Source organism: Moschus berezovskii, chromosome 25 (assembly GCF_049115385.1).
Source record: "Moschus berezovskii isolate FMDL1 chromosome 25, NW_MosBer_1.0, whole genome shotgun sequence".
In the NCBI taxonomy this organism is placed as follows: Eukaryota; Metazoa; Chordata; class Mammalia; order Artiodactyla; family Moschidae; genus Moschus; species Moschus berezovskii.
The window spans coordinates 10,232,691-10,258,381 of NC_142484.1; positions in this window are offsets into that span (position 1 = coordinate 10,232,691).

The following is a 25,691-nucleotide window of genomic DNA, read 5'->3' on the forward strand; positions in this document are numbered from 1 at the left end:
AATCAGGGTCTCCTGCATTGCAGGTGGATTCTTTACCAGCTGAGCTATCAGGGAAGCCACGTGGATGGGAATGGGCGAATTTAATTCTGATGACCATTATATCTACTACTGTGGGCAAGAATCCCTTAGAAGAAATGGAGTAGCCCTCATAGTCAACAAAAGAGTCTGAAATGCAGCACTGGGTGCAATCTCAAAAATGACTGAATGATCTCAGCTCGTTTCCAAGGCAAACCATTCAATATCACAGTAATCCAAGTCTATTCCCCAACCACTAATCCCAAAGAAACTAAAGTTGAACGGTTCTATGAAGACCTACAAGACCTGTGTAACAGGTTCAGTTCATGGGGACATGACTTAGTGACTGAACAACAACAACAAAACAAAAACAATATTGATCAATAGAAACAAAACCTTCAGTTGATACATTATGACACCAATTTACTGAGAAAATTCGAAGCACAAATCAATACCATACTAGTAAAGGTTGTACAAGTGTAAATACATATATCGGTCTGGAAAACACTATCCTGAGTTTTAGTTTTACCTCCAAGGAGGAAGGGAAATAGGATTGAGGTTTCGGATAAGTCTGTAATATTTTAGGTGTTAATCGGATTGGTAAAAACATGAATGTGTTGTACCATTATATTTTGTTTGCTTTACAATACTATAAAAATTATTGAAAAATTAGTTCTAGCATCTTTAAGGACTAATCCTCTAGAACCACAATAATTTTTCTGGTGTGAAATCCTGATCTGATTATACTGGCTTTGTCATTTTGAAGGCAAGGTACATGAACTTGTAGAGAAACCAAAGCAGAAAGTCTTTATTTCGCCATAAGGAGTCACGATAGCTCAGAACCCGCCTGCAATGCAGCAGTCCCCAGACTCAGGTTCGATTCCTGGGTCAGGAAGATCCTCTGGAGAACGGATAGGCTACCCATTCCAGTATTCTTGGGCTTCCCTGGTGGGATGGTAAAGAATCTGCCTGATATGCGGGAGATCTGGGTTCGATCCCTGGGTTAGGAAGATCTCCTGGAGAAGGGAACGGCTATTCTTGCCTGGAGAATTCCACGAATTATATAGCCCATATATAGTCTCAAAGAGTCAGACACGACAGAGCTTTCACATGGAGTAATGCTGGAGTTTTAGCTTCCTATATGTGATAAACCCTAAGCACCCGTTTGGGGGCGCCAGAGGACAGCACAAGCCAGCGGATCCCGGGTTCTCCCGAGGGAATGGAATGGGCGGGTTCACACTGGATTAATAATCAAACCTCCCCTCGGCTCTCACCTCCTGAAGTGTCTTGAGACAGTAGTAGCAGAAGCCGGTTTTAACGCCCTGGGCTTGATATAGTAAGGGTTTGTGGAGCCCCTGAAATGCAGCTTATTTTTTATCTGAATACTTAGATCAAAGTAGGGCTTCCCTGGAGAATCCCAGGGATGGGAGCCTGGTGGGCTGCCGTCTATGGGGTCGCACAGAGTCGGACACGACTGATGTGACTTAGCAGCAGCAGCAGCAGGGCTTCCCTGGTGGCTCAGATGGTAAAGCATCTGCCCACAATGCAGGAGACCTGGGTTCGATCCCTGGGTCGGGAAGATCCCCTGGAGAAGGAAATTGCAACCCACTCCAGTACTCTTGCCTGGAAAATTCCATGGACAGAGGAGCCTTGTAGGCTACAGTCCATGGGGTTGCAATGAGTCGGACACAACTGAGCGACTTCACTTCTAGATCAAAGTATTCTTGATCTTTGATCAAGAACTTTGAGAACTGAGTCAGTTGGCAGTGTTTCTTTCATTGGGCAGATGGCAAACCACTCCAGTATTCTTGCCTGGAGAATCCCAAGGATGGAGGAGCCTGGTAGGCTACAGTCCACGGGGCCCCAAAGAGTTGGACACAACAGAGCGATTTCACTTTCTTTCTTTTGGAAAATGAATCTGAGACTTGGTCCTTTCTGATGCCCTCAGAATCCTCATGAGCAGGAAATAAGGCTGCTTAATAAATATGATTTTCTCATCTCTTGCAAAATTGTCATATATTAAAAAATAATTTGAAAGAAATAAAGGCTGATCAAGGTTGTTACCCAAATATTATAACAAAAATTACATTTAGGTAGGTTGATGCCTAGTGAAAATGGAGACTGAATGGCTTAAGGAGGGTCTTCTGAGAAGTCCTGTTAAAAGCATCTGACCATGTTAGGAGGAAGCCTTCCCATTGGATAGCAAAAGAAAAGATCACCCGAAAGTCCCCTCCCCTTGGTCCCCTTGACCGGTGACAGAACTGTTCACATCTGTGATGTACAATGAAGGAGCCACTAGCCACGTGTGGCTGTAGAGCGCTGAACTATCATTGGAACCAAGAACAAAATTGTACTTTTTATTTAATTTTAGTTCTTTTCAGTTTCAGTAACCACATGTGGCTACTGAACTGGGCAGTCAGCGCAGGTCTAGATATTTTTAAATGTCTATTTTTGTGTTGCAGCACTAATATATGCACTAAAGAAAATGAGATGCATGTTAAATTCAAATTGGGGTGTATATACGTCTATATTTTCCCCTACTGATGTCAAATGTACTTATAAATACACACATTTTTTCCTTTCCAAAAATGGAATCACACTTAACATATTGCTTTTAATGTTTTAAAAAAGTAATATACAGGGAACATAGCCCCATGCCAGAACTTTATATAATTTTTAATAGTTGGAACATCCTCTGTTGGATGGATAATAGTGGGCAGTTACTATTCCAAGCACACTGGCCACATTATCTCATGTGATCCTCACCACCTTGTGAGGGAGATACGACCCCATTTTGCAGATATGTACGCACAGTTGCTGAGTCATGTCTGACTCTTTGTGACCCCATGGACTGTAGCCTGCCAGGCTCCTCTATCCATGGAATTTTCCAAGCAAGAATACTGAAGTGGGTTGCCATTTCCTTCTCCGAATTTTACAGATGACTTCTCTGAAATACGTAAAGATGAGCATGTACTTTGTGAAACTCAAGCAGAGGCAGTGGGGGAGTCAGGGGTCTAAGGCCCCCAACCAGGTGGGCTGACTTCCGAGCCTGCTTTTGAATCTCTCTGCTTCAAATAAATGTTTTAAAATCAACATATAGTTCATTAACAATGTCATGTTAGTTTCAAGTGTACAGCAAAGTGATTCAGATAGATATAGATATATTCTTTTTCAGAGTACAGGGTATTACAAGATGTTAAGTATATGCCTGTGCTATATGCTAGGTCTTTATGCTCACCTAGTTAATATATCTCGGAGAAGGCAATGGCAAGCCACTCCAGTACTCTTGCCTAGAAAATCCCATGGATGGAGGAGCCTGGTAGGCTGCAGTCCGTGGGGTCGCTAAGGGTCGGACACGACTGAGCGACTTCACTTTCACTTTTCACTTTCACACATTGGAGAAGGAAATGGCAACCCACTCCAGTGTTCTTGCCTGGAGAATCCCAGGGACGGGGGAGCCTGGTGGGCTTCCGTCTGTGGGGTCACACAGAGTCGGACACGACTGAAGTGACTTAGCAGCAGCAGTAGCAGCAGCAGCAGTTAATATATAGCAGTGTGTATATGGTAATCTCAAACTCCTAATTTATCTCACCTACCTAAACTAATTCAGCTTAAAGAAAGCGTTGTTTTCTCCATCAGTTCAGTTCAGTTGCTCAGTCTTGTCTGACTCTTTGTGACCCCATGAATCACTCTAATTTCCCCCAAATCTTTTTTTAGAAAAGTAACACTCCTTATTGTAGGTTTATGCACATTAGTCATTTTACCGCCATCATCCTCTTTGGGGCGTTTCCTCAGAGCTTGATGTGTGACCCCCTAAAGAGATAGACAGCCCTCTGTTTAAGGTTCAGGTCTCTTTGGAAACGAGGCCCTTCAGCTCCGCCCTTCCCCCTCCCCCCCTGCAGGTCTCTGCAAGGCGTCTGCTTCCTCTGGGGTTTCAGTTGGCAGCATCAGCTCTCTTATCCTTCAGCCAACCTTTCTGTAACTGATATCCCCTGTGGATGAGAGGGAGCAAAGCCTCAGGTCACTGTCAAAAGGACCGTAACCCTTGCTTCACCCAGAAGTGCGTGCTTGGGGGCGGCAGCGGGGTGGAGTAACAGGGCCTCCGTTCTAATGAGGGTCGAGGGGAAGTCACTAATCAGCGCCATGCCCAGGACTTTTCCTAGGCTCTGCTGAGGTCAAATCAAGAGAAAAATAAAGCGGGACACCATATGCCTTGTGCGTAGGAGCCCACTGGAATGGAGGAAACGGGAGCAACCATCAGAAACAGTGGCGCTGACTGCCAAGAAACTCCATGCTCTCTCGCTTTCCACAGAATCTGATGAATACTCGGATTGTTTAGTGCAGAAAACACATACCCACCAAAGTCCTGGAAGTGGATAGAAGTGATGTTTGCACAATACTGTGGCTTTACTTGCTGTTCAGTCTCTAAATCGTGTCGGACACTTTGCAATCCCATGGACTGCAGCACGCCAGGCTTCCCCATCCCTCACTATCTCCTGGAGTTTGCTCAAACGCGTGTCCATTAAGTCAGTGAAGCTATCCAACCATCTCACCCTCTGCCACCCTCTTCTCCTTCTGCCTTCAGTCTTTCCCAGCATCAGGGTATTTTCCATTGAGTCGACTCTGCCTCAGGTGGCCAAAGTATTGGAGTTTCAGCTTCAGCATCAGTCCTACCAATGAATATTCAGGGTTGATTTCCTTTAGGATGGACTAGTTTGATCTCCTTGCTGTCCAAGGCTGTACTTAATGGCACTGAATTGTACATGAAATGGTTCAAGTGGTAAATTTTACATTATATGGGTTTGATCACAATTAAAAAGAAAAATAAAAACCAGAAGCTAAGTTACTTGCACCTAGTGGACATGAGTTTGAGTGAACTCTGGGAGTTGGTGATGGACAGGGAGGCCTGGCGTGCTGTGATTCATGGGGTCGCAGAGAGTCGGACACGACTGAGCGACTGAACTGAACTGAACTGAAAACCTAATATCCGTTCCTTTTATTTTTCGTTGAGTATGTTGACTTTTTTTATCTTGAAATATAATTGACATATAACAATTAACTTCAGATGTGCCTTGCGAAATGATCACCAGGATACCTCTAAGATCTATTTTTTATTTTAATTTTTGTATTGAAGTATCGTTGACTTACAATGTTGCATTAGTTTCAGATGTATAGTGGTTCAGTTATACACATATATATGTATCTATTCTCAGATTCTTTTCCCTTACAGATTGTTACAAAACATTGAGCATAAAGTTCCTTATGCTATACAGTAGGTCCTTGTTGATTACCTGTTCTATATATAGTGTTATGTATGTGTGAATCCCATATTCCTACTTTATCCCTCCCTCTCTTTTCCCTTTGGCAACCATAAGTTTGTTTTCTCTGTCTGTTGGTCTATTTCTGTTTTGTAAATAAGTTCATTTGTGTCATTTTTTAAAGACAACACATATAAACAGTTGCATATAACATTTGTCTTTCTTGGTCTATCTTACTTTATTTAGCATGATAACCTGGAGGTCCATCCATGTTGATATGAATGGCTTTATCTCATTGTTTTTTAAGGCTGAGTAATATTCCATGGTATGTATGTACCACATCATTTGGTTTTTAATTTTTTAAATTTACTTTTTGGCTACACCTCTTAGTTCTCAGGATCTTAGCTCCCCAACCAGGGATCGAACCCAGCCCCCTGCAGTGGCAGTCTGGAGTCCTAACCACTGGACCCTCAGAGAAGCCCCTGTACCACATCTTCTTCATGCGCTCTTCTGTGGATGGACATTTAGGTTGCTTCCACGTCTTGCTACTAAAATCCATTCTCGATTCTCTCCTTTACTTACCCCATCGGACCAACCTATCAGGAAGTCTTGCCCCTCCTGGAGACTTCCAGAATTTTTCCTCTCTGTCTCTGCATCCACACTTGGTCCAAGCTGCCATCCATACCTTCAATTATGACAGCAGTAACCTCCTAGTTCCTAATTCATCCCCCTGATGGACTCTTGCCCTCCTGCAGCCCATTGTCTCCTCAGCAGCCAGATCATAACTCAGCTCATAGTGTTCTCCTCGCTCAAACCAAATGGCTTACTCTTGGGCTCTTAGGATAAAAGCCAAACTCCCTACCTGGTTTCTGGGGTTCACGCCATCTGTCACAATCAGCCCCTTCAGCCCCATCTCTGACCACATCCCCTGGCTTACCAGGTCCTAGCCTCTCTTTCTCTCCTTGAATGTGCTAAGCTTGCTTCCACATCAGAGCTTTGCTCCTGCTGTTTTCCCTGCCTGGTCTCCTTCCTGGCACCCAGCCCTCAGCTTCCTGTCACCTCCGCAGAAAGGCCTTTCCCTTCTGAGTCTAAACTAGCCGCCGAGTTCCTTTATCACATATCACTGGTACATTTTCCTAAACAGCCCTTATTATTTCCTAATACGCTTTTTATTCTTTTTTGAAAAACAAACTATTCATTTGGTAAACACAAATTATGTCTATGTCTCAGACACACTTTTTAAAAAATATTTACCTATTTTTTTTTGGCTGCGCTGGGCCTTTGTCGCTGCGCAGACTTTCTCTAGTTGCGTCACGCAGGGGCGACTCTCTAGTTTCGGTGCATGGGCTTCTCATTGTGGTGGCTTCTCTTGTTGCAGAGCACAGGCTCTAGGGCATGTGGGCTTCAGTAGCTCTGGCGCATGGAATTAGTTGCTCCGTGGCATGTGGGCTGTTCCTGGATCAGGGATCGAACCCGTGTACCCTGCCTTGGCAGGTAGATTCTTAACCACTGAAACACCAAGGAAGTCCTTTTCTTGCTTGGTTGTCTAATTATGTATGGTCCACGTCCTCCCCCTAGAATGGAAACTCAACGAAGAGCAGGAACCTGCAGGGCTGGGTCTGTATCATCTAGAATGGAGCCTGGCCTGTCACAGGTACATAATATATATGACTAAGTCAGTGAAAAATTAAAGTGTGTTTCCTTAACATGGGGAATATCACTTGTGTTGGGCTGAATGGTGGTGCTCAAAAAGACATGTCCACGCCCTAGAACCTGTGAATGTGCCTATATTTGGAAAAATAGCAGTAGGGTGATGTGGATTAATTCAGAGTTTGGGATTAAAATGGACAGATTGCTATATATAAAATAGATAACTGGATGATGCAGGGAACCCAAAGCCAGTGCTCTGTGACAACCTAGAGGGGTGGGAGGTCTGTTTAAGAGGGAGAGGACATGTGTATCCCTGTGGCTGATTCATGTAGATATATGGCAGAAACCATCACAATATTGCAAAGTAATTATCCTCCAATTAAAAATCAAATTAAAAAATAGATAACCAACAAGGTCCTACTGCCCAGCTCAGGGAACTATACCTGATATCTTGTATTAACCTTTAAGGGAAGAGAATGTAAATAAAGCAAGTATGTATATCTGACCTGGAGAAGAAAATGGCAGCCCACTGCAGTATTCTTGCCTCGAGAATCCCATGGACGGAGAAGCCTGGTGGGCTACAGTCTGTGGGGTCGCAAAGAGTCAGACACAACTAAGCAACTAACACACACGTGTATCTGAATCACTTTGCCTGGAGCTAACACAGATTGTAAATCAACTATATTGCAATAAATATTTTTAAAAAATACGGTCTTTGCAGATATAATTAAGTTGAGGATCTTATGATGGGATCACCCCAGATCCCAGCTGAACCTTAAATCCAAGGACAAGTGTCCTCAGAAGGCATGGAGGAGATGGCCACATGCAGACAGGGGCCAAGATTGGAGTGATGGTGACACAAACCAGATTTTCTTTAGCCACCAGAACCTGAAAGATGTAGGGCGGATCTTCCCATGTAGAGCCCTCAGAGGGAGCACGGCCCCGCCAACACCTTGATTTCAGATTTCTGGCCTCCAGAACTTTCAGAGAAGACACTTCTTGTTGCTTGAAGCCACTCAGGTTGTGGTGACTTGTTATAGCTGCCCTAGGACACTAATCTTCTGAACTCTTTTGGCAAAAATTAACTGTGTGTTCCCTTTGATGTTAAATTAACCTCAACAGTATGCAATTCTTTCCCGCATGTGTGTCCTTTTTCTACCACTTGATAACTAAGGGAAGGATAACTAAAGGAAGTCCTGCTTCTTGGCATTGCCCACAACACTTTGCAGAGTGTTAGGGTCAGAGCAGGCACTTGGCAAGCAGGTCTTGATTGAACAGTAGGGAATATTGATACACTCCCTCTCAGATCAAGGTTACAAAGCAAAGACTCTGGCATCATCAGGGGTCCAGGGAACTTCGCTGCCTGTTGCCATCACTTCATGGCAAATAGATGGGAAAACAATGAAAACAGTGACAGACTTTATTTTTTGGAGCTCCAAAATCACTGCAGATGGTGACTGCAGCTATGAAATTAAAAGATGCTTGCTCCTTGGAAGAAATGCTTTGCTCCTTGGAAGAAAACCAAGACAGCATATTGAAAAGCAGAGACGTTACTTTGCAAACAAAGGTCCGTCTCATCAAGGCTATGGTTTTCCCAGTAGTCATGCATGGACATTAGAGTTGGATTATAAAGAAAGCTGAGAGCCGAAGGATTGATGCTTTTGAACTGTGGTGTTGGAGAAGACTCTTGAGAGTCCCTTGGACTGCAAGGAGATCAAACCAGTCAATCCTAAAGGAAATCAATCCTGAATATTCATTGGAAGGACTGATGTTGAAGTTGAAGCTCCAATACTTTGGCCACCTGATGTGAAGAACTGACTCATTTGAAAAGAGCCTGACACTGGAAAAGATTGAAGACAAGAGGAGAAGGGGACAACAAAGGATGAGGTGGCTGGATGGCATCACTGACTCAATGAACATGAGTTTGAACAAGCTCCGGGAGTTGGTGATGGACAGGGAAGCCTGGCATCCTGCAGTCCATGGAGTCGAAAAGAGTCAGACACGACTGAGTGACTGAATTGAACTGAACTGAAACCTTGAGTTGATACCAGTGTGGGTATAATTTTGGCTTTGTCCACACTGATCTGCCATCTGTCAAACTCAGCCTTTACAACATAGGGAATATAGCCAATATTTTATAATAACTGTAAATGGAATATAACCTTTAAAATTGTGACTCACTATATGGTACACTTGTAACTTGTGCAATATCAACTATCACTGATATTACACCAACTATTGCTGTTGTCCAGTCTCTAAGTTGTGTCTGATTCTTTGTGACTCTGTGGACTGTAGCACGCCAGGATCCTCTGTCTAATGGGATTTCCCAGGCAAGAATACTGGAGTGTGTTTCCATTTCCTTCTTCAGGGAATCTTCCCGGACCAGGGATCAAACCCATGTCTTCTGCATTGGCAGGTGGATCCTTTACCACTGAGCCACCAGGGAAACACACATCACTATACTTCAACTAAAAAGAACAACAGCAGCTTATAACTCCTGTTACCTCAGTCCCCCCAAGCCTGACTACTATGGAAGACGTATTCTCTAACTGGAACTTGTAGGCCTGTTGAAATAACTGAGCTCCGTGCTTCCCTGGTGGTCCAGCAGCTAAGACTCCGTTCTCCCAATGCAGGATGCCCACGAGCCACCACTAAGAACTGGCACAGCCAGATACATAAATAAATAAATATATTTTTTTAAAAAGTGACCGAGTTCTGGGAGGGGGACCTCCCAGATGGTGGAGGGGGTGGTTCATGGCTTTGTCCTTGATCCTCATTTGCTCCCTCTGTGGGCACACACCGAAGTCTGGTGGTCTTCGCTGGGGGCCTTCTCAGGTGACAGAGGAAGTGACAATGGAGAGAAAATCAAAGTGGAAAAAATAAGTCACAAGAAAGAAGGAGAAGTAGCAGGCCCCAGGGAAAAGCAAACAGCTCAGAGTCACTGAAAACTGGTTCTGGACAAATAAAGACTAGGCTCTGATTTGTGGGCGCCTAAGTCGCAGGCAGCCACGTTGGGGAGTGGTGGACGCTGCCCTTTTCCTTAGAGGATGCCTCTGTTTGTCTTTCCTTTTCTGACTTGGGATTTTTCCACTTTGTCTTTCCTGCCCAGGCTTCTCTGGGGATCCTTGCCCTCCTCTGACCTTGCTGGTGAGAAGGGTTTCTATAAATGCTCCATGGGGTGCTCAGGAACCCCTCTCTGAAGAAGGTGGCTGGATCCTCCTCCATCCCCTACTCCCCCTGTTCCTGTTTGAAGATTGAGGGCAGGGATGGTTGACCTTCCTGCACTGGGGCAGCAGAGGGCAGGTGTGGCCACATGGGCGGCGTCTGGGACAAAGAGGCTGGGAAGTGTGTCTATTTTCCTTTCCTCTCGACTTCCTCTTATGGATCCCTCTCCTCCCTCCCTGCAACTCCCCCCACCCAACACCATTGCCTTTCCAAACACAGAAAGGAGCAAAAATCAGTGTGAAGCAAGAAGAAAAGGGAAAGAGAGGGAAAGAGCAGAGAGAGATGGGAAGGTGCTGCCCTGAGGTCGCAAGGTGAGGCTTCCTTGATGAGCAAAGTCAATGCAAGTGATTTATGTAAGAAAGGGCTGTTCAAGAGGCAAATCAGGGGTGCTAAGTACCTTCTAGAGAGTTAAAGCCTCAGGTTGGATTCCTTCAAGGGTAGAGTGGCTCAACTTCAGACTATGAAGATTGAAAATGGCCCCTGAATGGACTTCTCTGGTGGTCCAGTGGTTGAGAATCTGCCTTCCAATATGCAGGGAACACAGCTCGATGCTTGCTTGGGGAACTAAGATCCACAGGCCACAGGGCAACTAAGCCTGTGAGACTCAACTAGATAAACCTGGACACCGAAACGAAGACCCAGTGCAGCCAAAAAGCAATTAAACCAAACAACCAAAAATGGCCACTGAGAAAAATGTATATGAAAGGAGAGGCTTCCACCGGCCCCATCAGGTACAATCTGAGAAGTGAGGGGTGATACATATGGTGGGGTCACACAGACACACACACTTCTGCACGTACACACACACATACACACACGCTCTTTGGCTTCGAATAGATCTATCTGGTCCTTGGCTTGTCTTAGAAAAGTTCTCAGTGGCTCACGATGGTGACAAAGGCAGGACGGGACATCGAACCCTGGAAGGTGGTTTTTGTGTGATGGCACCAGGACTAGCCCTAGGGTATGATTTTTAAAGTTATTTATTGTTAACTAAAACCTAAGTATACACACGATAATAAATTTTAAAATAAAGTATAGGTGCGGAGCACCATGCAAAACAAAAGTATGACTTTAATGGGTGATTTTAAGGTGAACCTCGTTATAACTACTACCCAGGTCTGAAGGGAGACTCTTCCAGCCACCCCCAGAAGTCCCTTCTGCGTCCCCTCCTAACCCACATCCTTCCTTCCCCAACAGTAGCCTCTCTCCCAACTTTTACAGGAATCACAAGCTTGAGCTTTTTACAGTTTTATTGCCCAGGTGTGCATCACTAGACATCATGTTTATTTAGTCTTATTCATGGTTTGTTTTTTTTTAAATATTTATTTGGCTGCACCAGTTCTTAGTTGCAGTGTGTGGAATCTTTAATTGCTGCACAGGAACTCTTAGTTGCGGCATGTGGGATCTAGTTCCTTGACCAGGAGTCGAACCTGGGCCTCCTGCATTGGGAGCATGGAGTCTTAGCCACTGAATCACCAGGGAAGTCCCAGTCTTGCTCACGTTTTAATTGGATGTGTCTTTTCAGTCTTTTTCAGTTCTGGATATTATTATGAATGTTATTGTTATGAATGTTGCCAGGTCCAAACTTGTATGTTCACTGCCCGACAGGCCAATAAATCAAGGGATGAATTGTTGGGGGGAAGGGAATAGCAACTTTATTCAGAAAGCCAGCAGACTGAGAAGATGGTAGTCTAGTGTCCCAGAGAACCATCTTCCCCAAGTTAGAATACAGGTTTCTTTCATACTAAAAGGGACGGGGGCTAAAAGTACTGGTTCCAGCCAGACTGGAGAGGGAATATGTTCATTTCTTCTTTCCTGTGGCCACTCACAGGTGGGCCTGCTCAGGATGTTTCCTGCGAGCTAAAGAAGTGTATTTTAGCTTAAGGCTCATTGCTTGGGAGGCAGGGTTCCCAGAGATGGGCCATTATGTATAATTTAAGCTTATAGGAAACCTTCCATTAGTGACTAACTTGTAATAGAATAAAAAGTTCTTTGCACACTAAGAATTACTTTGGAAGGATCAGATCACCTCCTCAGGCTGGTCATCCAAAGAATGACCCATTCTTTTTTGTCCCACAGGTAAAAATACATGGCTTTAAAAACATGTCTTAATAAGTTGAAATATGTGTCTGCTTTCCTTCTTCCTACAAGGCTTCTCCTCCTCTCTGTTTGCTTTGGCATTTGAATGTGTCACAGACAAGTGAGTCAGCTGAGCTGAGGTCTTCAATTTGCTTGAACCAGACGTGTGTCACCCCTCCTCTGGGGAGGGAGCGGGAAGTGCCCATTGCATACCTCACGTAGGACACCCTGGCTGAAATAAACTCAGAACATGCCCTGCCTTCCCCAAGGGCCTATTTTTTAATTTTTGGAAGTATAGCTGATTTATAATGCTGTGTTAATTTCTGCTGTACAGAAAACTGATTCAGTTTTATGCATATATATATACACATACACACTTTCTTTTTTATATTATTTTCTATTATGACTATCATAGGATACTGAGTATAGTTCTCTGTGCTATGCAGTAGGACCTTGTTTATCAGTATAAAAACAGGTCTGCTTTGAGGTTCAAACAAGATGATGAAAGTGAAAGTTGCTCAGCTGCGTCCGACTCTTTGAGACTCCATGGACTAAACAGTCCATGGAATTTTCAGGCTAGAATACTGGAGTAGGTAGCCATTGCCTTCTTCAGGGGATCTTCCCAACCCTGGGATCGAACCCAGGTCTCCCACATTGCAGGCAAATTCTTTGCCGTGTGCTTCAGATCCCTTTAACTGTGGAAGCGCTGACCAGGGGTTAGTGGTGTTTTTATGTATTACTTTGAGCACAGGAAATGGCTCATCCTCATGCCTGGCTAGTGCCTCACGTTCTGGGACCAGAACCCAGGTCCTGACCCCCATCTGGGGTAAAGCCTGCCTGGCTGCATGCTTCTCTGGGTCTCATGTCTTGCAGTTCCTTCAACTAAAAGCAGTTTAACCAGGACGCAACATGGGAATCTCCACATAGCCAGGCCTCCTCTTCATCAGTTATCAACAGTTTGGTTTGAGAAGTTGTAGAAGGTAAGGTGGATAGGACTTGGTGATTGATTGGATGGTGGGGAAGGGGGTGGTGATGGAGAGGAAAAGAGAAGGAGGGATCCAGAATGATCCCGGGCCTCTGGCCTGGCTCAGGGAGACAAAGGAAGAAGCTGAGCCGGCCTGGAGGGAGTCATGGGCTGAGTGAGCAGAGGCTCTCTGGAGAGTGGGGGCTGTGCTGTTTACATCCCCCAACTTCCTGATTCCTTACACTTGGACCTACTAATTGAATGACCAAGGATTGGGTAGCGGGTTCCATGGATGGCTTGCCTAAGGGCTGAGCTGGGGGGAGCTGGCAGAGTCTTTGCTTTCTTTCCTCTCTAAACCTTAAACCTTGATTTGACCCTGTGAGAATGAAAATGTTTGACCGTCTGAAAATGAAAAAGAACCAGCCGTTCCCCTCCCCTTCCCCACCCCGTCCCAAAAAGAGAAGTTTTGCATATGAACAGAAAGATGCAAGAGGGTGTTCTAGAAAGCCTGGGCTGACGGTTCCACTTTCTGGGGAGCTGCCCAGACTCTGCCCCACGTGACCCTTTTCTGGGGATGAGAATTCTGCTCGATCTCAAAACGGCCCACATTCACTCTCTGCTGTGGCTGTCTTGGAGTACATTTAGGGTGCGCAGTGGTGGGGACAGGAAGTGTCCCAGGGCAGGTCACGCCGACCTCCAGAGGATCCGGGCTGGGGAGCAGACCCCTCCTCACGATCCGGACCCAGCTTGTCTCATTTTTTAGGTCAGGATAACACTGCCTGGTCCTGCTTTTGGAGGTTCCAGCTTGTCCACCACTGTTTGCAGCCAGGGATGGTATCACCCTGCGGGGCTGATCGTCATAATTCCATGTGATTTATCGCCATTCATGGAATTATGAGCCATACCAAGGGTGCCCTTGAGTCTGGCTTTATCACCCCTGAGGTGTCCATGACTCTGAGACGCAGACCTCAGTCACCTTGTGAACGTTTGTTACCCAGGAAGCCCTCCGAAGTGCTGGCCAGTCTGAGGCTGCCGCAGTCTTTGTTTTCTAGCCAAAAAGCCAAACAAACAAACCACTCCCTCTCTATTAAACTTCTACCAGCTTTCTAGACCCAGCACAGTCTTCAAAGGGGCCTCTCTTTGCACAGTAATGTATCCCATTAACTTGAAATCCTGGATATGCTGCTCTGCGCACACGATACACTCTACCTGGAGCCACGATCACGTTGCCATCTGGCAAGTTCGGTGCTGTGCCATCTCCCCAGCTGGATTTGGGGGACATGCTTCTTCCCTTCCCTCCAGAGGCGGCTGTGTAGAGTTCCCCAAGTTTGATTCTTTCAGAGGCAGATCATCTGGTTTTATTCTGCCCTAAATATCGAGATGGAAGGGTAAGGTAGCGAAGGTCCCCAGCACAATCCAGAATTTTTGAGTTGACTTCAACACCAGTGATGCCCAGGGGGATCATGAGGGAGGCCCAGGAGGCATGTGCTGCTGCCTTGGGTATGTGTGGCCCCAGGGTCAACCTGCTCCGAGAGTCACATTTTGGTTACGAAGACTTTCAATATTTAAGCACTTCAGGCTCAGTGAACTCGAATCTCCTCTCAATGCCATGGAAAAAGCAATGGCTTGGTCTTGGAGGGAGTAGGTGGAAGTGAGCAAGGAGGGCTGTCTTCTTCCTCACACCCTTTCGTCCTGTGTTTTCTTCTTCTTAATGGGAATGTAGTTGATTTACAATGCTGTGTTAGTTTCGGGTGTCCTGCAAAGTGACTCAGTTATGTATCTATGTCTGTATATCTATTCTTTTCCATTATAGGCTATTACATAATATAGAATATAGTTCCCTGTGCTCCACAGAAAGTCCTTGTTTCTTGTGCTTGTTCTGTTCGTGTTGACGATGGAACCACCAGGGAGAGGAGATTCGTTTCTCTGACTGCCCGTGGCAAGCCATCCTGCTCTTTTTTGTAACAGTGCCCGTCCACGGTTGTGGCTGCTTTTCTGTCGAGCTCTGGTCATTCCTATTCTTTGAGCATCAGCAGACTGGTGCCTCTCCAGGGGGACTCAGTTCTTGGTTCTTCAAAGGACTCTAAGAAATCTCTCTGCACTGTCCCCGCGGGACCAACTGAGGCCCAGCCTCTTCCCTCCGGGCCTCCCCTAGCTGGGCTCAGTGCTGCTCAAAGCCTCTAGGCTGAAGGACGGGGGTGTTTTTCTTTACGGCCAACGTGTCATAGATCACTCATTCCGCTGTTGTTCAGTGGCTCAACTGTGTCCGACTCTTTGCGACCCCATGGACTGTAGCACGTCAGACTTCCCTGTCCTTCACCATCTCCCAGGGTTTGCTCAGACTCGTGTCCATTGAGTCGGTGATGCCATCCAACCATCTCATCCTCTATCGCCCCCTTCTCCATCTGTATTCAATCTTCCCCAGCATCAGGGTCTTTTCAAATAAGTCGGCTCTTCACATCAGGTGGCCAAAATATTGTAGCTTCAGCTTCAGCATCAATCTTTCCAAGGAATACTCAGGGTCGATTTCCTTTAGGATTGACTACTTCCATAAAATACATTAAAAATTCCTAGGGAAGGGCGGCAGAGTATGCCATTCTACAATATGCTGCTTTGGGACTTCCCTTGTGGTACAGTGGATAAGAATTTGCCTGCCAATGCAGGGGATATGGGTTCAGTCCCTGAACCAGAATGATTCTGCATGCTGAAGAGCAACCAAGGCCCTGAGCCTGAGATCTAGAGCACGTGCTCTGCAACAAGAGAAGCCATTGCAACGCGAAGCCCGTGAGCTGCAATGAAGAGTAGCCTCTGCACGCCACAGCTAGAGAAAGCCTGTGGGCAGCAACGAAGAAGTGCAACCCTTCCCCCCCAACAAAAAAATTTGGCTTTGGCATAAAGATTAGTTTAAGGTAAATACATTTTTAACAAAGCAGGTGCAAGAAGGGTATTCTGATTCTTCCCCTTTTCTCCCTAAAAGCAGGAGATAAAACCCCCAGATGGAAGATGCCTTCCCTATGGTGGGAGAAAAGTAATATCGTTATTAAGGCCAGCGAGTTGAACCCAGAATTCTGTTCAAACAGACCTTGCTGAAATAATTCTCATCTTCCTTTAGCCTCCCTTATGTTTTTGTTTCTTTTCTACAATTGCCTTTCTTTGTTCAACCTACTATAAAAACCATTGAGGGTTTATCACTTTCTTTGAGTCTGCATTTTCTTGAGGGCTCTTGTGTCATATAAGACTTGTTTTAAATAAAGGTGTGTGCTTTTCTCCTGTTAATCTGTTTTATGTCAATTTAATCCTCAGGCCCAGCCAAAAACCCTAAAAGGGCAGAGGTTAAAATTGCCTCCCTTACACTAAGAATATGATATTTTGAAAATAAATCCAGAAAACGCAAGTCCTGTTTTGATTATTAGACTCAATGGTCAGAAAATTACTCTGTGAAATTGCTATAAAACTTGCTTAAAAATTTCTCTTGCCTTCTGTACTTATTACTTCTTGGACCAGCCACACAGTTCATGGATTAGCCCCTGTCTCTGGAACACAGTGTGTATAGTCCCGGACTAACCCACCTTGAAAGAATTTGCTGTGTTTTAATAAAACACATTCTTTACTATTGTGTGTGTGCTAATTGCTTAGTAATGTCCAGCTGTTCGCAACCCTATGGACTGTAGCCCACCAGGCTCCTCTGTCCATGGAATTCTCCAGGCAAGAATACTGGAGTGGGTCGCCATTCCCTGCTTTAGGCTTTGCCATTGTAAGTATTCAGTTCAGTTCAGTTCAGTCGCTCAATCATGTCCGACTCTTTGCGACCCCATGAATCACAGCACACCAGGCCTCCCTGTCCATCACCAACTCCCGGAGTTCACTCAAACTCATGTCCATCGAGTTGGTGATGCCATACAGCCAACTCATTCTCTGTATTAATAACATCCTAATTTGTTGTTGTGTAGTCGCTAAGTCATGTCTGACTCTTTTGCGATCCTATGGACTGTAGCCCACTAGGCTCCTCTGTCCATGGGATCTCCCAGGCAAGAATACTGGAATGGGTTGCCATTTCCTTCTCCAAGGGGTCTTCCTCACCCAGGAATCGAACTAGCTTGTCCTGCATCGCCCTTAGGATTCTTTACCTCTAAGCCACCAGAGAAGCCCAATATCCTAATTAGTTTCCGCAAAAAGAAAGAAAGCCCAGTATTTATTCTTTCAGTTTTCTCGCCCTCTCCCCTGCCGGCCAGCACCCCTTCCTTCTTCCTTTTCTCCTCCCTCTACCTTTTCTTGTTCCAGTCCCAGTAGCCAACTAATTGGATGATTTGACCTTTTATTGTGAGTTCATTTCTCTCTGTGGGTGGCAGTTTCTCTGGTGGATTGGGCAGGAATGGAGTCAAGAACTCACGCTGAATACAAGCAGTGCCTTGGGTCATGTCCTTGGGCAGGTGCTGTAACAACCACTGATGTTGTAGGTGAGATAAAAGGAACTAATCAGTCGGTTGCTCCAGGATTCCATCTGAGGGAGGTTCTGCCTCTGGGCACCTCCACCTTTGCTCCTTCTGGCACAGTGAGGTTCCAGAAGACACTTTCTTGTGTTTCAAGGAGCCCACATCCCTGTGGGCTCCAGTTCTGGCCTGGCCACTTTACCAAGCTGTCTTTCTCCCGGTGACCCAGTCTGTGGGCTCATCCTTGGGGTCTTTGGTTTCCTGATCACCCCAGTCAGGATCACAGTTGCTGGCCGTGGGTCCAGACAACGGCTTCAGCTCCACACTCTTGGTTCAGTGTGCTCTCTCTGGCCATGGCAGAGTGACAAAAAGATTTGAACATAAGCGTCCTCTGAAGTTCAGTGAGGAAACAGACTTAGGGTTTCACATTTATCACACAGGGTTTCACATTTATCACACTGAGGGTTATCACATTTATCGTTACATCAGATGAAGTGGAGCCAGATGTTTTGGGGGGCAGGGAGCAGCCAGGGAAGGTTTGTAGTGGGAACTGTGTTCCCTGGGTTAGAGGATTGCAGAAATGGGGTATGGGACCTCCCTGGTAGTCCAGTGGTTAATAACCTGATCCCTGGTCGGGGAACTAAGATCCCTCAGGTCAAAGGGCAACTGTTGTGTTTGAGTATCGAAAAAATTCCATGTGCCGCAACTAAGACCCAACACGACCAAAAATAAATAATTTTTTAGAAAAATGAAATGGGTACAGGATGTGCAAGGGGATAAGAGGGTGGTTGGAGCTGTGGGTGTGAAGTGTGGGTGTGTGGGGGTGAAGGAGGCATATCCATGGGGTCTCCAACCGCCGCCCTCCCAACTCTCACGAGACTCCTGCAGTCAGGTCCCTACCTTCTGGTCTCCCTTCCTTCTCTCTTGTCCCCTAAAAATCCACTCTCTGCAGTCAAAGTGATTTTTTTAAAATGTAGTTTAGACTTGTCACAGCCACTCCGTCCACTGGTTTTTGAATAAAATCCAAACTCACCAACTAGCCTCAATGCCTGGTGTGAGACTCTGTCTAGCACCACCCTCCCTGGAGCCCTCTGACAGGTACCAGCCTAACAACGGCACAGCTCAGCATCACCTGGACAGGGAGAGGAGATGCTGGAGTGGCAGAGCCCTCAGCCCCAGAAGACCACAGGAACGTCATTTTCTTTGTGCAGCAGGTTCTCACGGGCTCATTTGCTTGAGGAGATGGGATTTCCATTTTCCACATGCTGAATATAACACTAGGCAGTATTGGGGCTCCCCTGATGGCTCAGTGGCAAAGAATCTGCCTGCCAATGCAAGAGACACGAGTTTGATCCCTGATCCAGGAAGATCCCACATGCCGCGAAACAATTAAGCCCATGAGTGACAACTATTGAACCGGTGCTTTAGAGCCCAGGAGCTGCAACTACTGAGCCCATGTGCCCTAGAGCCTGTGCCCTGCAACGAGAGGAGTAACTTCAATGATAAGCCCAAGCACTGCAACTAGAGAAAAAACCTGGGCAGCAATGAAGACTGAGCACAGTCAAAAATAAATAAATAAATAAAATTACACATACACAAAGACTGCCATTATCCAGTGGTAAAGATGTGCGAACCTTACAACCAGCCATTACATTCCTGCAGAAATATTTATGTACGTGTATGCAGATCTCAGAGGGCAGAGGGCAACAATAAGCTACAGCCCACTGCCCAATCCTGCCCCCAGTCTGATTTTGTACAGCTCGTGAGCTAAGAACTATTTTACAGTTTTTAGAATGACTTTTCCTTTTTTCTACATTTTAAATTTTATTTCAAAATAAAGAAGAATGTTTGACAAAGACCATTGTTGTTTAATCGCTAAGTCCTGTCCAACTCTGGAACACCGTGGACTGTAGCCCACCAGGCTCCTCTGTCCATGGGATTCTCCAGGCAAGAATACTGGAGTGGGTTCCCAGTTCCTTCTCTAAACAGAAACCATACTTGGCCACAAAATGTAAAATATTCCTTTTACAGAAAAAATGTGCCAACCTCTGATTATAGGAATGCACACACAGGATTGTTTGTAATAGCAGAAATCCAGAGACATCTGAAATAGCCGTTATTTGTAGAATATTATTCAGAGGTCCCCAACATTTCTGACACCAAAGACCAGTTTTGTGGAAGACAATTTTTCCACAGACGTGATGGGGGATGGTTTCAGGATGATTCAAGAGCAATATATTTATTGTGAGCTTTATGTCTATTATTATTACATCAGTTCCACGTCAGATCATCAGGCATTAGATCCCGGAGGTGGGGGACCCCTCTCCCCACCCCGAAATAGATTGTTACATTTTAGTTTGTTCACATAAGGAATATCACTCAGCAGTGGAAACGATCACACATGTGACAATCTGGATAATTATCACAAACCTTCAGTTCAGTTCAGTTGCTCAGTCATGTCTGACTCTTTGCGACCCCATGAATCATAGCACGCCTGGCCTCCCTGTCCATCACCAACTCCTGGAGTTCACTCAAACTCATGTCCATCCAGTTGGTGATGCCATCAAGCCATCTCATTCTCTGTCGTCCCCTTCTCCTCCTGCCCCCAATCCCTCCCAGCATCAGAGTCTTTTCCGGTGAGTCAACTCTTCGCATTAGGTGGCCAAAGTATTGGAGTTTCAAGTTTAGCATCAGTCCTTCCAATGAACACCCAGGACTGATCTCCTCTAGAATGGACTGGTTGGATCTCCTTGCAGTCCTTAGGGAGCAAATAAACTAGGACACACAAAAAAATACAGATTCCATTCACATCAAGATAAAAACAATCAAAATTGAGTATAGCATGGAAACATGTACATTACCATATGTAAAATAGATCTCCAGTGGGAATTTGCTGTGTGACACAGGGAGCTCAACCCAGTGCTCTGTGACAACCTCAAGGAGGGGATGGGGTGGGAGATGGGAGGGAGGCTCAAGAGGGAGGGGACATATGTATGACCGTGGCTGATTCATGCTGATGTATGGCAGAAACCAGTACAATATTGTAAGCAGTTATCCTCTAATAATAAAAAAAAAGCAAACTCATTTAGGAATGCACATATGGATGATAAATCTTGAAGAAAAGTAAGAGTTTTATTTTTTAAAGTAAAATCTGTGGTTATATCTAGGGCTGAGAGAGGAGGTGGTGATCAGGAAGGGCACATGTAGGTTTCTGGGGTGTTGAGTGATGCTTTATTTCCTTCCCTTGGTGGTAGTTCTGTGGGTTTTCCTCCAATAACTAATCTTAGTTTGTGTATCTACATTTTATGGATTTCCCAGGTGGTGGAGCGGTAATGAATCTGCCTGCCAGTGCCAGAGCCTCCAAAGACGTGGTTTTGATCCCCGGGTGGGGAAGATCCCTTGGAGTAGGAAATAGCAACCCACTCCAGTATTCTTGCCTGGAAAATTCCATGGACAGAGGAGCCTGGTGGGCTACTGTCCATGGTGTTGCAAAGAAGCTTACTATGTAAGATTGTATTGGTTAGCTGTTGCTGCAATCATGGTGTGTAACAAATCACCCCAACATTCAGTGGCTGAAGACCACAATCCTTTAATCTCACAGCCCTGGGTCCTGCAAGATCAGTGGCTCTGATGCATCTGGAGTCATGAGGCCGCTCTTCTTCTGGCTTTAGGTCTGCACGTTGGCGGGGGCAGCTTCGCTCTGTGCGTGTTCATTGCAGGCCCAGACTTGGGAGGCAGGGAAGGCTCCCTTCACAGCAATGCCAGAGACTCAACTAAGGCTCAGTGCCACTTCTACCCTACTGGCCGAAGGAAGTCAAACGGCCAAGGCCAAAATCAAGGGGTGGGTGAAGCCCACAGTGAAGCAGAAGGGTAAAGGACTGGAGCCAGTAATGCAAATATGTGAGTGTTAGTCGCTTGGTTGTGTCCGACTCTTCACGACCCCACGGACTCTAGCCCACCAGGCTCCTTGGCCCATGGGATTCTCCAGGCAAGAATACTGGAGTGGGTTCCCAGTTCCTTTTCCAAATGTAAGTTTATCTCTCTCTATAAAAGCATGGTTAGGAACTTCCTTGATGGTCTAGTGGCTAAGAAGACTCTGCATTCCCAATGCAGGGGGCCCTGGGTTTGGTCGGGGAACTAGATCCTACATGCGCTAAGAGTTTGCATACAGCAGCCAAGAGTCCACATGCCGCAGCAAAGAAAGAAGATCCCTTGTGCTGCAACTAAGGCCCAGCACAGCCAAATAAATAAATGTTTAAAAAATAAATAAAAGCATTAGTTTGGAGAGAAATTGAGGCTACTTTGGGGCACCCAGTTAGAAGTCAGAAGTTCTAATCAGGAGCTCAGAAAGCTCTCAAATGTGGACTAAGACTTGACTCATCTGCATTTAGGTCGCAACCTCTGCCCCACCAGTGACTGTGTTATCTGGGGACAGTGTCCCAGGGTGAAGCCAGAGCACCGTGTGAGCTGGGCTCAAGGTAATCCAGTATGGGGTTCAGTTCAGTTCAGTCGCTTAGTTGTGTCCGACTCTTTGCGACCCCATGAACCACAGCACGCCAGGCCTCCCTGTCCATCACCAACTCCCGGAGTTCACTCAAACTCATGTCCATCCAGTCAGTGATGCCATCCAGCCATCTCATTCTCTGTCGTTCCTGTCTCCTCCTGCCCCCAATCCCTCCAAGCATCAGGGTCTTTTCCACTGAGTCAACTCGTCGCATGAGGTGGCCAAAGAATTGGAGTTTCAGCTTTAGCATAAGTCCTTCCAATGAACACCCAGGACTGATCTCCTTTAGAATGGACTGGTTGGATTTCCTTGCAGTCCAAGGGACTCTCAAGAGTCTTCTCCAGCACCACAGTTCAAAAGCATCAATTCTTTGGCGATCAGCTTTCTTCGTAGTTCAACTCTCACATCCATACATGACCACGGGAAAAACCATAGCCTTGACTAGACAGACCTTGGTTGGCAAAGTAATGTCTCTGCTTTTCAATATGCTATCTAGGCTGGTCATAGCTTTCCTTCCAAGAAGCAAGTGTCTTTTAATTTCATGGCTGCAATCGGCATCCACAGTAATTTTGGAGCCCAAAAAAATAAAGTCTGACACTGTTTCCACTGTTTCCCCATCTATTTCCCATGAAGTGATGGGACCAGATGCCATGATCTTCGTTTTCTGAATGTTGAGCTTCAAGCCAACCTTTTCACTCTCCTCTTTCACTTTCATCAAAAGGCCTTTGAGTTCCTCTTCACTTTCTGCCGTAAGGGTGGTGTCATCTGCATATCTGAGATTATTGATATTTCTCCCGGCAATCTTGATTCCAGCTTGTGCTTCTTCCAGCCCAGCGTTCCTCATGATGTACTCTGCATAGAAGTTAAATAAGCAGGGTGACAATATACAACCTTGACGTACTCCTTTTCCTATTTGGAACCAGTCTGTTGTTCCATGTCCAGTTCTAACTGTTGCTTCCTGACCTGCATACAGGTTTCTCAAGAGGCAGGTCAGGTGGTCTGGGATTCCCATCTCTTGTTAGGTATGTATAAAATATACAGGGAGCAGCCGAGGGGCAGGAGGAGGAAGCTGAGAAAGGAGAGATTTGAAATTGAACAAAGCAAATGGTACTGACAGTCGAGCACGTAACACTGTGCTGGGCTTCTGCTCTTAGAGGATCACGTTAGAGAAAGGAATTTGGTGGCTCTGTAGGGACCAGAGCCTATCTGCAGTGGGCTGAGGCAACTGGAGAGGAAATAGGGCTGTTCTTTCAACCAGTGTGGCTACCGAGCAGCGGTTCTCAACCTTCTCCCCACTCTACCTTACGCTGGCTCTTGCCCTGTTGGCTCAGACAGTAAAGAATCTGCCTGCAATGCAGGAGAGCTTGGGTCGGGAAGATCCCTTGGAGAAGGGAATCGTAACCCACTCCAGTATTCTCTCCTGGAGAATCCTTGGACAGAGGTGCCTGGTGGGCTACAGTCCATGGGGTGGCAAAGAGTAGGACACTATTGAGAGACTAACACACACCCTACGCTAGTCTAGTACTTTCCATCGTTATCAGTATCTCTTCACCCCCAGGTGACTTTCAATGGTCCTCACCTTCCTCCGAACCCATTTTAAGAAACGTTGCTATGAAAACAAGACAGAGGGACGATGACTAAGAAAAGATGCTGCACCCAGGGAGGATATCCTATGACTGATAAATAGAAGAGCATGAGTCTCTGCCCTGCCTAAAGGTGACTCCACGGTCAGCGTCCTTGCAGAATTTATTATCTATAGGGGAAGTGACCTGTGAATGCCCTGCAGCAATCCAAGACAGGGCCCCACAAGGGCTGAGTACACTCCCCTACTATTTGCAGTGCTGGCATTGAGGAAGGAGCAAGGAGCGGGCAGTTTACAAAGGAGGAAGCCTTCAGGGAGTGGGCTGAGGTGGAGGGTGGCTGGGGAAGGGAGAGTGGGGAGCAGAGGAGCACGTGGAGTTAGTGTAGGCAGGCAGAGTGTGGGGGAGAAGGCAGCAGATGGGGCCGGAAATGAAATCTGGGGCTCCGTACAGAGCATTTCCAAACGCAAGGGGTATTCAGGCTTACACTCTGCAGGCAATGGGGAGCCACCGTGGGTTTTTGAGGAGGGGAGTGGCATGATCAAATTCCCGTCTTACTGGTAGCACTGGGAAGAATGACTCGACTGTCCGGAAACAAAGAGGGATTACAGGGGGCTATTGCAAGGGAGACAGAAAGAAGGCAAATGTCTGGGCACGAAGTGTGACTCAGGAATCTTCCAAGGGAGCATCTCCTGTCCTCTTTGGCATGGTGCTGGGCTGTCCTTCCCCTGGAGGGTAGTGGGTTTGGCTTCCTGGGTCTCCCATGACATTAAGAAGGCTGGTCACAGGACTTCCCTGGGTGTCCAGTGGTTAAGAATCCACCTTGTAAGGCAGGGGATATGGGTTCGACCCCAGGTTGGAGAAGTAAGATGCTTTGGGGCAACTAAGCTTGCGTGCCACAACTACTGAGCCCACATGCCACAGCTAAGACCCGACGCAGCCGAATACATAAAATTAATGAATGGATTTTAAAGAAATAAATAAAAAGATGACCGGTCAGGGATGGGAGCCGGTGTGACCAGGGAGGATGGAAGCTCGGGTTCTGAAGGAGCAGAAACCTGCCGTCTGCCTGACGTGATTCACTTTTACTGAGAGGAGTCACCCCCAAGGCTCTCAACCAAGCTGGGTAAATCTCTAAAATGAACCCTGGCACACTTGCCAGATAGGCCCCTTTCTCCAGAACAGGGATGGTTTAGAATGTCTGTCTAGGTGACCCAGTTATAAACCTTCAGGAAGAACGACAACCTCTGACACTGGGGAAAGTGAAAGTCGCTCAGTTGTGTCCGACTCTTTGTAACCCCATAAACTGTACAGTCCATGGAATTCTCCAGGCCAGAATACTGGAGTGGGTATCCTTTCCCTTCTCCAGGGATCAAATCCAGGTCTCACGTATTGCAAGAGGGTTTTTTACCAGCTGAGCCACAAGGGAAGGCCTGACACTGAGGGGTCCCATTCAAATGACACCTCCTAGCTCAGCTTTTGTTTTTGTTTTACCAAGAAATACTAAAAATATCAAACCATGCATCTTGACTGGGGGGTTCTTGTAACATGGTTTTCCTGTTTGTATTAATAAAAAATGTGGCTGCCTGGTAGCCAAACTAGAGTCTCTTGCTTTAATAATAAGTCTGGATTCTGGGGGAGTTTGGAGTCTCCTTTAGCTCTGCTCAGTGGAGTCTACAGCATTCACGAGTGGCGCTGGAGTCCTGACTCGCTGGGATATCCAGGCAAGTGACTTTCCCTCTCTGTGCCTCCGTTTCCAAATCTGAAACGTGTCAGTGATGATGGAACCTAACTCACAGGTTGCTGGGAAGGTTAAATGAGTTGATGCAAGTGAAGTGCTTAGAAGAGTGTCTGGCACAGAGAGTGCCCAAAAGTATTAGCTATCATGTTGTTGAAAGTGTGAAAGGGAAAGTGTTAGTCTCTCAGTCGTGTCCGACTCTGTGATCCCATGGACTGTAGCCGCCCCCCAGGCTTCTCTGTCCATGG